The following is a 13992-nucleotide window of genomic DNA, read 5'->3' as shown; positions in this document are numbered from 1 at the left end:
AATCAGCAGCCAGAAGGAAGATGAGGAACTCTTGAATGAGACACAACCCTGGAATCGTACAGTGTGGATCGGCCTGTACAAAGATGCCAGTGATACGTGGAAGTGGTCTGGAGGGGAAAATACAGTGTTCTTCAAATGGTCAGGAGTGGGCGCAAAAACAGAAAACAAATGTGTGGTTCAAGATAGAAATGGCTGGCACAAAATGAACTGCGAGAATAACAAATTCCACTTCTTCTGTTTTAAAAACAAACTGGTTTTGGTGAAGGAAAACAAGACGTGGGAGGAGGCGATAGAGCAGTGTCGCCACGAGCACACTGACCTGGTCAGCCTGTCCCAAAAAGTTGCTATGAGGAAAGTCCTGTGGTTCAGCATGGAAGCCCAGACAGACCAAGTGTGGATCGGCCTGCGCTACCTGGCTGACAACTGGCTGTGGCTGAATGGGAAAGGCATGAAGTACCAGGCCTGGAGCCAAGGGAAGACGCCACAGTGCCCCGCCTGGAATCTCCACTGTGGGGCCCTCTCACTGGAGGGACAGCACTGGGACAGCAGGGACTGTACAGACAAACTCAACTTTGTCTGTTATTAAAATACTCCAGTATATCTTGACATGCGTGCTTTACATATATCCATGTCTTTACAAACACATTAAGAGCTGAAATTGTGATGTGATTTTTGATTCAACTGTAACCCCATGTCATGCATGCTACTCATGAATTATTTAATACAAATGATTAAATAGCTTTACTCTGGTTCATTATCTGCGTATCACTCTTGTTATGTACATACATTTCCAAATAGATATTAAATACATAGTCTCTATCTAAACTCCTTACACAAGTATTTTCCCATTCCTTTAACCTACTTACTTCCCTACACATACACACATTTTGGGAGCAATTTGGGGGATTAGTGCCTTGCTTAAGGAAACTTCGACATGTAGACAGGAGGAGCCAACGATTATACCACCAACCCTATGATTAATGATCCTTTTTTCTACCTGAGCTACTACCCCCAACTTGTCAAGACATGGAAATCATCAGATGCATCTTTCATACAAGCCAAGCAGCCTAATAAGCATCGATGGAAGAATTAAAATCCTTTACCTAAGTAAAAATGGCAATACCACAGTGTAAAAACAAGTCATTTTTAAAAAGTACATAAGTATCAGAAGCAAAATGTACTCAGGTCTTAAAAGTAAAAGTACTCATTATCCAGAATGGCCCCTTTCTGATAATATAGGCTACACTATATTACTGGGTTATTATTACAGACTCAAGCATTTTAGTTAGTTAGTGTAAAGTATTTCTGATTTTGATTTTAACCACTTTATATTCTAGTGGACAGTTTAACCTATATCGACACACATTTCTTAAGCTGATCATATATCTTGTTTGTAAAACCTGAAAATGCAAATTAGTAACTATAGCAGCCTACAAAAATCCAACTGTAAACTATAAAGTAGCATAAAATGGAAATATACACAAATAGTGCAAGTAACTCAAGTACATTTATTGAGTGTGTTTCTTTCCACCGCTGCTTGTTCCATGTGCCAATTGTGTTTCCAGCAAAGCACAACCAATAACAGACACTTTATCTCCACCTACTGGGACTCCTTCGTCATGTCAGCTATTTCTGTGAAACGACCAGAGGGACTAACCTTTCCCTGATGAGTACCAGAGAGGCTATGTTGAATACTACCTTAAAATTAAACTCACGTGTTGTTTTCGACACGGAACGTCAGGTTTACGATAACCACGATGCTCACGTGGTTTATGCCGTAAGAACATTGTTGCTAGGCGCCCATTAAAACAGACGTTAGCGCGTTCTCTTTTCAAACGTTTTTGTGTTGTTTTTTTTAATTTCAAACAAAACAAAACTACAACCAGAGCTGTGTTATAAAACATAGTTATAGCGTTACTCACTTGAAGGGCTGTGGAGAGTTTAATTGGGGTCTGCCTCAGGAGCCAGGTGATATCTCGCCAAAGTGACGAGAGGGTGACGTGCCAATTACCGTAAGGGACAGTAAAGAGGAGCAGTGAGTCACGTCGGTTACCGTAAATTACAGCCAAGTAAAGCAGTATGGCACGACCATGACACGACTACAGTAGGTAAAGTAAAACGACTCCTTTTTTTAAGGCTTTTCTCGGCTTTTATTGCCGACACCAAAATTAAAATGGGATATGAAGTCAAAAGAAAATAGAGAAAAATAGCACCGTGTAGCCCTGCCTCCTGTGTCCCCTGTCTTTGATGTGTCCCCTGTGTTTCTTCTCAGCAGTTGCATCTTTGAGTCTGTTTTTTATTTGTTTTTTTGAGTCAGAAAACGAGTTAACAAGATGTCGTGTCCCCTCAGGCTTCCCGTGCCCCCTCAAAGCAGCTGGTCCTTGTCCCGGTCTTGGCAATAGGACAAAATACAGTAGCCTATTTTACGTAGGCTATCACCCACTTTAAATCTACACTGACCGTCTATAATGTAAATTCAGACACATTATACATAGTATTATTATTATACAGTGAGGCATATGTGATGTCAAAGGACATTCAAACAGCATGAAGCTGCTACACAGTCACTCTGCCAAACCGTTTCGGAGTGTTACACTGCCATCTGCAGTAACAAAAACTGCATTGCAATTTACGCGATATTATTTTGTCTTGTCACCTCATGAATTGCTGCTGGACCTTTGGATTACAAAACACTGGTGTAAAGAATAATTATCATTTAGACTTAATGGAGAGACCACACAAATAAGACCATAAAAGTTCGGTGTGTATATTATGACACCAGGTTATAGCCGGAGGTCAGGTGTCGCAACTGAAGACTTGTAATTGTACCATGGACAGTGGTTTCCAACCGAGCCATTTGAAATGAAGCAATTAGTTGTGGTCTCTCGTGTTGTTTTAACAGTTCAACCAAAAAAAAAAAAAACACAAACAAACAAAATGAATACATTGTCTGTATGGGATTTTCTTGTCTTGTTGGGACCCACTGACCTATAGGAACAAGTGAGTCTCCGGTTCCCTATTATATCCCTATAATAAGACATCCCTTATGTATCTAAATGGCTATCAACAGGCAGGGGTATGCGCTGTCTGTGTCCTTGTAAATAGAAATGTTTTGTTTTTTTCATAGTCATTGAAAAAAAGATCAATGGGCTCTCGGCACGACATCTGGTAGCTGCGTCAAAATGAGGTAGTTTACGGTAAAACGGCGCCCATTACCATGTGATTTCAGCGATGTTTGTAAACATGCGTCAGCCACATGTGATTCTGGCGATGAGGAAAGACTCTCCAGCCGCCCGGCCAACCAGCGGCCGGGGGAGTGTCAGGGGCGGGGTTCCCGTGTTGCGCTATGGAAAATCGTTAGGGGGATAGACTGTGATAAACGTGCGCTCCGAGATTGATAATACTGACAATAAGGCTGAAACAGGAACCTGGTGGACTGACCATTCACCGAGGACCGGGTCTGAGTGGCGCCGGCCGGGAAATGGATGAGACTTCTTCGGCACGGGAGTAAAACAGGCTTGGGATAAACACGTAAGTTATTTATGTTATTATAGGGCGAGAGCGACATAGTGCTGCGTATGTTGCGTAGTGAATACCACTATGTAATTCATAACCACTCGAGTGTTGGGTGAAGAGGTAAGAATAAAAGCCCAGAGGCACTTCTTGTAAAAGTGTGAAGAATAATGAAAGAAAGAAATTAAAAGTTCTGTATTCACGGGCAAACGTGGCGCGGGGGCTTGTTGATGAAAAGGGTTACAAACACTTTTTTTAATCATGAGTCTTTCATCATCGACATGACAACAGGTAAATTAAACTGCGTCAGCGGGAAGGACCGACAAGCCACATGAAATCCAGTGGGAATTTCCGCTGCGATGGTGGAACATGCTGCGACGGCATGACAGCGTAGTTGTGCTCGGTTTGAAACTTGAGTTTAGCCCGAATTTCGTGTTAAAACGAAGATGTAAACAAAGCGTGGAATCGGCGGAGATGGCGTGTGAAGGAAGAGCTCGGAATAGGATGCTGCGCAAGAGATGGATAGTGCGTAATCCTGTTGTGTGAGAGGACGATATTACGCAGTTCATATTGGCACGATCATTTAACACCTCATGGCCTCATGGTCTGTTCTTTCAAGTGTTACTGGAAACACCCGACACTTTTTAAATAAAGCAGAATAAAGATACTTTACAAACATGGTCACAACACGCACGGAGGCTTGTTCTCTTGTTTGTGTAATTTCAGAGCAAATCAAAACTTGAGCTTCAAGTGAGCAACACAGTGGTGACGCAGCATGTTTTATCTCGCAGGTGTCAAACAACATTTGCTGCGTCACAGAGATCCCAGGAGGTCCTTAATAGTTATCTGGCTTTTTAGTGCGCACTTGATATGATGAAAACAAGCTCCATTTCCCAAACACAGGGGGTGCTATTGAGTAACATAAAACCCTTGGGCTGAATCATCTGCTGTAAAGGGATGTTGACATACAGGTATTCCTCATCTACCTCTGCACACTTATTGTTTTTTTGGTTTTTTTTTTTTTTTTTATCTCTGGGGCCTCTTTTACCCCATTTTATACTAATGACATAAACAAATATGATGTGATTATGTAAATAAAGTAAATTACACAAAGCCTTGAGCTTTCTATAGCTGAGTTGTAGATTTGTAGTCGTTAAAGCTGTTGTTGCTGTGAGAGAGCCATTTAAGCAGATTTGTCTCCCTTTACTAGGCCGTGTAATGCACACCTCCCAGAGCACAATAGGACGCTGACACGCCTGATGTGATGACACTGTTGTTGTTGACACCACGGTCGCTGGCCTCTCGTACCTTCCTAATGACTCTAGTGAAGGAGGGTGTGTTGCCTCCTGCTGCTTACCTGCCAGAGTGCCGGGAGGTGAGGCACTTCCTCGGTGAAAATGAGACACACAGGAGGAGCAAACTCCTTCCTGTCAAGTGGATTTGTTCGGTCAATGGGTGAATCAGCTGTGGACCTCATGAGTTGCTAAATCACTGGCAAGGAAATGGAAAGAGAGAGAGAGACAGAGAGAGAGACGGGGAGGGAAGGGGAGCTTTAGAACTTTAATTATGTGTACTGAATAGAAACTTGACTCCCGAGGGAATGTCACTATGGTAGTTTTGAAACAAACAGGTAAAGGTCATAGGAGGAAGTACAAGCTGATCATTGTGTAAGGGGTGGCAGAACATCCCTTGTGCTTATTTGCATTATTCTGAAAATATGAAAACCAAACATCTACTTATCAGAATATTTTCACTGACTGTGAGTATATCGTCCTGTGCAGTCGTAATGTTTACCAAGTCTTCTGAGACTGACCAGTAGAACAAGTGACCCACTTTCACAGACAAGGAAACGTGACCTCAATAGTTATTTTGCTATTCTTACAGGGAGGGGCGCTGCCTCTCAAGTCAAACAAACAGAGGAGCTCAGTACAAGTGGGCTAAATGCGATGCGCTCAACCTAGTTTCATTCAGAGTTCTTAGAGAAATTTCACAATAATGCTGTTATTGAGTACTAAAAAGAACGGTCTCTGCTTTTTCAGCTGGAGCAAACGCAGTTCAGCAGATGCTGTCGGGCCAAAACTAGATGCAGCAAACAAGCACTTCGGAGAGACTCCTGAGGAGAGGCAGTGTGAAGGATGTGTTTACAGCAGGGGGCCAGCATCACCTGTAGCCCACAGAAAACTTCAGAGAAAATGGCGAGCGACCCGCTGCCTTTTTAAAACGGATCCCTCCTACACACATATTATAGAATCGGAGGTGGCAGAGAGCCAAGAGATGACAGTGCTAAAATTAAACTCGGAGCACCGCCGGCCTTGCTAGATGATGATGTATTAATAGACAAGTGTGAGGCAGCATTCATTCGTAGGTATCATTAGCAGCTAGACACCTAATGTGCTGCAAAAGGGGCAAAAAAAACCTACTGTAAGCCACTGTGCTGAAAACCAGAAGGTGCGTCTCCTTACTGCCGTTATTAATGGACTTGATTTTTGTCTGTTCAGAGGAACATATTAACTTATTTCTTCACGATAAACTGAACATAGGGGGTGAAATAGTGAGATACGTCATTGTTGCTTCAGTGTTTTTGTCCAAAATGACTGTTAATCAATAGGGAACACCAGCCAGGTTTTCTATGTCTTCATGGAAACCCGATCTGCTTCACAAAGACACCCTGCAGGCGCATTTGAAATCTTTATGTACACTATGTATTTAACTCATAAAGCCACTCCTGTTATCAGCAAGACATCTGATATTTCCCAACAGGCAGAGTGGGAGCCAGAAGAGGGTGACAAAGTGCAACTCCTCCGTCTCTGGCTTTCCCGTCTATTTCTACCCATCCTGCAGCAGGTAGAACAAACAAAGTGTCAGGCTCATCTGAACCTGTCAAGGCTCTCGCATCTCCAAACATTTCGCAATTTGTTGCACTGAAGAGAAGATGATGCAACATAGAAAGAGATATCCGAGCTATTACACAATCCAAACACAGTGGACTGACTGGCAAAATCTGCAGGAAATGAAGTCTGTGCCACCTTTAGCTTTAACTGGTCCAGTCAAGTATCATGTGATTCCTTTATATAGTTCCACTGGTTTGAACACATTAATAACAACTTTAAAAACGCATTAGTTCAGCGGTTTCCAGGTGATAACATATATACATATATCTCAGCATATTGTATATATATATATATATATATATATATATATATATATAGTATTCTATATTCTATAACAGTATTCTGAGAATTTGGAGCCAAGTAATTCTGTAGTTTTCCCTGATTGCACAAATGTTGAGAGGTGGTTTAAAAACACATTACCTCGATGAGTTTGCCCCTCTCACTCCTGATAAATTAGGACCTCTAATCTGTAAGAGGATTAACCACCTACCCTATTTCCACGTGCACACATGCACACAACCCCACCCCCCCACTGTTACGCACCCGCACTGTCACACACATACAGGCATTCAGTGTTCATTTTACGTCACCTACTCTAATGTGACCCAACCCAGTGGCTCTCGCTGTGACACAGTTTGGCCTCTTAACAGTCTGCGCTGCCTGATGCTCAGTGGGATGTGTTTATCTCTTTTTTTTTTGTAAACCAAGTGGATCTGTTATTTTATGATTCTCTTAAATCAGAAACAAATTGATCAAATGTTTTGAAGAATTATTTATTGTCGACTTTAGAACATTTTATTTAAATTTTTTGTAGCACCTTTTCCTGCAGTTAGTTGCTAAAGATGGACAGTGCATACTGTTTGATATAGTGGCTCTACATTAAACCAATAGTTGCTTGATTCATTTGTTTTTGTTTTAAAATGGGCTGATGCGCCTTTAACAGGCAGTAGATGGTCAGGTGACTTGGCAGAAAAAAATGCTTCGATGCAGAAAGCAGCCTCTGCGCACACAATAGTCGGCGAACAGAGCTTGTAGTAAAAAGAATAAAAGAGCAAGAGGGCGGTAGATACAGAGTTCACAAATAGCAGTATTACATGGGAGGAGTCAGAATAACAAAAACAAGGAGTGCTTGTATAAATTTAGGATATATTAATCTTTTGTTAGGGTCAAAGTACATGTCCGTAAAACAATGCTGGCCATCATGCCCAAATATGATTGTCAGTGGTGAAAATATAACCAATCAGTACAACTGCTGTTGTTTTAGAAGCCAAGACACTAAACTAGCAGTGAGGAGGATTAGGGAGTGACAGACAGGGAAATTGTCCCCGAAAGACACATGAAGGTTTTGGATTAGTTGCTACGTCACCTTTTCCCATCAACAGGACAACAGCGTCTGAGACACTGACAAGGCAGATAATGCCAGTCTTTGAATGCCAGACCTACAAATAGAATCCAGTGAGTTTTCCACATTAATTATCTTGGTATTGTGCTGTCATTTCAAAAGAAAATAGGAACGGTAACAGTGACAGAGAAAGTCTCAAATGAGCTCTCTGTAGACATACTGTACTGCATGCCTCATAGGGGTGGACAACAGGGGTTCATACTAATGAATCCTTACCTATTTCAGGATCTGGCTATTCCGTCTTGCGCCACTGTAAACCCCAAATGGACCAGCAGCAGGACTGGATGCCTGAGGCAGACCCAGGAGAGGACACAGTATCCTATTGTGCACTACAAAGAGATCTACAGGGAGCTGCGGAGATCTATTTTCCCCGAGTATGATTCATAGACAGTTTTTGTTGGGGTTCATCTGCTGTGTCATTCTTAGAGGAGCTGGCCATGACTCAGTGGTTCTTCTCATTGGTCTTGCCAGTAAATAGTCTGTATCTTCCTGAGTTTCTGGTTCCTTGTCTGTCTGCCTCCCTCTTTACATAGAGCTATAACTCCAGGTTTTCAAGGATAATAGTATCCGCTCAAATACAGGCCTTTGTTGCGCATATTAGTTTTTGTTGTCAGTAAAATGTTGTTTGTGCAAATATTTCACTTCGCAGTGTGTGTTTGTGTGATAAAACAGGTGGGTTTTCTGTTTCCCATTAAATAACCAAAAGTTGAGATGATGGTTATCAAACATTCTTTTATGCAATTTCAGCACCACGCCTTAACTTGAAGGCAGCGTTTCAAACAAACTGCAGAGGTTTACATAGGCAAGATAAGGTTTTCTGTGTGTCTAAGAAATCAGAGTTCTCCATATCAAATAGCCATGAGAAGAAGAGATCTGTGCCCTGAAGAGTTGGAATTTGTTTTCCTTCGTAATCGCAGCCAGAACAAAAAGTTGTTTAACTAACTGCCTGCGTGGAATTGTTTTGTCCAGGGTAACATGCCATACCTTGTTTAATGTCCATGTTTCTTCATGTTCATTGAAATATGGTTGTAAGGACAGTATTCTTTGTATCGTAACAAAGCAAAGCAGCAGGTATATTAAGCAGTTTGGCAAAATACTGGAAAAGAACTTCTGTCTAATGGACAATTAAATTAGTATACATTTCATTTTATTCCTTCACACGAATCAAATGTACCAACTAATAGGATGAGCCACTTTTATTGATAGTATTAGAATAATTTAGTTGGTAAAATGTATGCAACATGTCATAATCTGATAGTGAAACAGTAATCATGCAAATCAATCATGAAAGAAATGATTTTTAAAAAGTGATGATAGTAACGTTTTTTTATTTCTCATTGCGGAAGGGGACGTGACTTCCGAATTTTTTCTTGAAATCATCCTCCCCAGGGAACTGGTTTCAGATGGTGTCTTAGAGTATAAAATCCTGTCTAGCACCATTTGAAATCGGTGTTCTTGAGCGGGAACAGACTTCAGGGATGATGACAGTGACAACCTCATTCACTAGGTTGTCAGAAAGTTTAGGATTGCAGTTTGATGGTATTGTTTGCATCCACATTTATACTAACTTATACTATATTTATGATACATTCAGTCAAATTAATCAGTTTAGGATTATTAAAAAACAAGATATCCACCGATAATTGCAATTATGTGTCCATTGTTTCTTTGGATCAGTTCTCTATTCAGCTTACGCTCCAGTGATCAGAAGAAAAGAAGGTTTGGATAAGTCCAGTATTCTGACCAGTGGACCCCCCCTCTCACCAAGGCTGACCGTTTTCCTCTGGTGTTCAGAGTTAACATCATGTCTAGCACCATTTGAAATCGGTTACAATGTGGAGGGACAGTCAACAAAGCTTTGGCCTCAGCAGTTGCATGATGAATTTCCTTAAAGTACCAGAAGATGGCAGCATTGAGCTACCATCCAAGGCTACCAAGGTTTTTAGAATCATTGAAGCAGTGAATGTTTTACTGGATGACCCTGATCAGGTACAAGACCAACAAAGATTTAAGAATTCAGTTTCTTCTTCAACCACGTTGCCGTCATTCAGCTGCGCTGCAAGTTCCTGCTGCAGTTATCTTGTCCTGTATGTTTCCTCCAGGAACAGAAGAGAAAGAATCTGGTTAAATGCTTCAGTAGTTAAGATGTTGTGTTTTCCTTATATTTAGATATTAAAGAAGTGCAAATGTTTAGTTAAATCAACATATGTTGTCCATAGCTCCATACTGTATTCCATCAATAAAGCAAATCTGGTTTCCCTCAAAGTTGTACAAGTGTTTAAATGAACCTGATAATGTTTTAAACGTGTTTTTGTATTTATTGCATTCTGTAGTTGTCACCACCGTGTCACCTCGGTCCAGTTTTTAGGAAGTGCGTTTGACATTAAACTACTACTAACTAGGTTGCCGTTGAAGTATTTCTAATTATAGCCTGTCACTTCTCAGACCCCAGATCTCACAAGTGAGTTTTTCTGCTTAAAGTTAAATTTAATCATAGCATGTAATCTTATAATACATGCATGCCTGATGTTCTCATGCTCCATTACATGGAGAGTAGATGGGGAATAAGGGCCAATAAAAGCATAAAAATATCAAGCCCGTAACTGTCAACCCTGTTACCCTCCATAAGTCACGTGGCTGACGTACACATTAATGCAGTTGCCTTTTTGAATAAACTAGTGAAAAAGCTTAATTAAAATGTACGAATGATTAACCCACACTGTCAAGGTTAACAGCAGGTTAACAGAAAAAGTCATTATGAATCTACACTCAGTTGCCAGTTCATTAGGTACGCTCGGCCCTGCAGAGGATCCTACCTGCGTTAAGATTATAATGTTCAGTATTTTTTGAAACTGTTTTAGAGAGGTGTTCATCCAACTGTACAGTGATTCAGGAGTCTGCACTTTGTGGTGCTGTTGAATTGTACATAAACATGTTCAAACTGTACCAGCCGAGTCCCATTTCAGTTGTTATTTTGAGCATTTTGCTGCTCTTCTGTTTGAGCTATGAATTACGGACCTGCCATCACTTTTAGTATCATTTGACACTGTTGAACCAGCAGAAACTGAAAAGTCTCTTCTCAAGCCCTCGTCTGACATTTTCTCTCACAGGAGAGTAACAGTTAACTGCTAAGTAGTGTCGCCCACCACAGCTTTCATGAGGACTCCCCACTACCTGCTGACCTTCTCAAACAAGTGATAAGTGTTGGGGAGCCAAGTCAAAGCTAAATTGAAAAGGCTTAAAATACTGAATGGCTAGCCTTGAAAGGGGTAGACATCTCCACCCCCAGCAAGACCTTATTTTTATCTCTGGTGTCTGCAAGAAGCCAACCTGGCGAATGGCTGAGGATATATATTCGTAGCAGAGTGTGTTGCTATATCAACAGCAAACATGAACATACGCATTTGTCTAAGCCTGTTCAATGATTTCACTTTGGTGCTGTGAGTCATGAGGAGTGTCTCAGTTAAACATGACATCATCACCCGCATCACCAAGTTTTGATTCCACCCAGCCCTGCTGCGACTTAACTGTGATGTGGTAAGTATGACTGGTATCTTTGGTTGCATAAAGTTCCATTCAGAATTTTCCTTGACCTCAGCAGATGTGAGGGGAGTGCCGTCAATTGAAATGACAGATTGGTCATCATAGACAGGAAGATTAGAAGCACTGTAATAGGAAAACTTTTTTTTTTCAAGTAGAAGAGTGTTCTTCAAAGCGAGATTATGTGGGTTTTAAAAGGAAAAAACAAATCAAAAGTAAAACTCAACCAGGTTCTACTATTGTGCTGCTTCAGCCTTAATTAGTCTGGTATGACCACTGGCGTAATGTTAACTAATGTTAGTGAACTTTAGATAGATGTTACTGAGTCAGTTTACGGACTTCTTGACCCTTCTCTACTTGTGCTACTGTTAAGGTTGGGGTATACTCAAAAGGAACCAGGTCGCATGGCATGTCGTCCAACCACGTCAGAAGGCAAAAGTGTTTCTGGTTGATCTGAATGGCCACACATTTAAAGGCAAGTTGGAAAGTGTGAGGGGTGAGACAACACACACTTTCAGAGAGTCTTTCCTGGAAAGCATTCAAAGTGTTGCACACATTTGTACTCAAAGAGTGACAGAAATAGATAAAGAATGAAAAAAGAGGGCTTGAGAGAGAAGTTCAAACCCTCCTTACTTTCTCACCTCTTCGCACCTGGTCGACCTCTGCGTGAAGTGAGCGTGAATATCAGATTGTCAGTTTCGGAAAGTTATAGAAATTGTCAGCCGCGTCCCTCCCAATTCTGACGTGTGTGTGGGGGGGGTTTGAGATGCTGTTCCACCATCGGACAGGCATCTCTGTTGAAGTATACTAGCTCCTTTATGCTACATTCGTCTTTTTTCTGTAATGAAGTGGCCGCTGTTCCGAAAAAAAAGTTACATGGGCTAGCCTTAAACTTAAACTTGCAGTTTGGTCCTTGAAAGTCAGAACCAGCCTGTAGGTCAGTATACGTGTTGTAACATAAAGGCCCACATAATATACAGTGTTATACTACAGCTGATGTTAATGGCCTTATGTTCACATTTTATTGAAATGAAAGTGGGAGTAGGCTGCTCAAGTAAAACTAATAGTCCATATTGTCGAAGGTGCTTACACTAAGACCAACTCTTTTAAAAGCATGTAAACATTTACTTTGAGATCACTGCTACACGGATGGCAGGGTACTCACGATTCACATCTGTTTCTGGTCTAATTTCCGAGGCCTCAGTGGGAAGCGTTTATGTCTTGTTTGTCTTAAGCTTAAAGATCTCCATCCGCCCTACTCATGAGAACAACTTTAAAGAGGAGCTTTTACCAACAAGTGTTTTTATAGTTTTTCATTCTTGTGTTTTTCTTTTTTTCCCTACAGCAAAGTCTGCTGTCCCGTCACCACGCTCACCACGCTCACCAGACTTACCGCATTATGTGTAACCTTGTAAGTGATTCAGTAAAGATACATGAATCATAAACAAAGCTACGAATGCCACAGTATTTGGGGGAAAATACTGTCTGTGTGTGAGTGTGTGTGTGTGTGGTGCAATTCCTTTTGTTTGCTTTTACCTCATTTGTAAAATTGCATCACTTGAAACTTGAAACACATTTACATAAAATCACATTTAAGTATGTCTTTTATCTGATTATTTATACATTTATAAACAATTGTATTATGACACATAAAGTCCATAGCTATAGTATTAATCCTATTGAAGTGGCAGTTTGGATTCTGATATGAGTACAGACTCCAGTGTGTATATTAACACACTAGCAATCATCACCAGACAAGATGGAGATATATCTAATAGGAAAAAACATCATTAGATGAGATGCTGGATGGTCTTATGGAAGGTTAAAACTAATGTGCATGGTTTTATTTTGTTGTTGTTATTTGGCTTATTTTGTTTCTCTGCTTGCATAAATATCCTTATCAAGTAATTCATACTGCTTTCAGTCAGAATAAATTATTTTCACGCCCCATGAAGAATTTGTTCATTATAAACATTTACATGTGTATTTATGTGTACAAATGCTAAATGGGAGGTGTTCTTTATAAATGTGTGAATAACTGCTTAAAAGATGTATACCCCTGTATATACATCAAATGTATAAACACACTAAAACTAATACATGGCTTATAAATGCTTAATACAAAGGGCCACAAATATTCAGAAATGTATGTATGGAAATGGCTTCTATCCTGATATGTTTTTATCACCGTCTTTGAAGATTTATTCTGTAAGTACAAAGTGAATTCCTGTGATAGGATCCCCACAAAGAGGATGGGCAGACATGTCATCACCATTTTCCTGTCCTTCACAAACAGGATGGGGACTCATGGAAGTCCATTGGAGTGACCTCTTGCGGTTGTCATGTGAAAGCCTCATAACTCAAAATCACTAAAATGTTGAATTGAAGGATTACATAAAAGAAAATTGTACAGATTTGCAGGGCTTATGAAACCATTTTCCAAGACAATTTTTGAAAATGCCTGAATGGCGCTCAATGTCAAAACAACTTCCTGAAAACCTGATGTTTGGGAGATACGTGTTTAACGAGTTTAACGATAGTGATGATACAGAATCAGCCAGGATGGGCGTGGGACTGTTCAGTGGAAAAACTGAGTTTGAAAGAGGAGGAGGAATCAATGCTTCTGATTTTAGTTACTGGAAAAGC

At 40.7% G+C, this 13992-nt stretch overlaps 1 long non-coding RNA gene across 1 annotated transcript; it reads left to right on the top strand.

Moving 5' to 3' along the window:
- The first annotated feature begins 3397 nt into the window (after positions 1-3397).
- Positions 3398-8516, top strand: LOC139282838 (uncharacterized). Its single transcript, XR_011597309.1, has 3 exons — positions 3398-3531; positions 5553-6357; positions 8032-8516. It is a non-coding gene; the product is annotated as an uncharacterized lncRNA (long non-coding RNA).
- The last annotated feature ends 5476 nt before the right edge of the window (positions 8517-13992 follow it).

Source organism: Enoplosus armatus, chromosome 3 (assembly GCF_043641665.1).
Source record: "Enoplosus armatus isolate fEnoArm2 chromosome 3, fEnoArm2.hap1, whole genome shotgun sequence".
Lineage (NCBI taxonomy): Eukaryota > Metazoa > Chordata > Actinopteri > Centrarchiformes > Enoplosidae > Enoplosus > Enoplosus armatus.
Note: the sequence above shows the minus strand (reverse complement) of the source record. Positions and strands in the feature narration are given on the sequence as shown.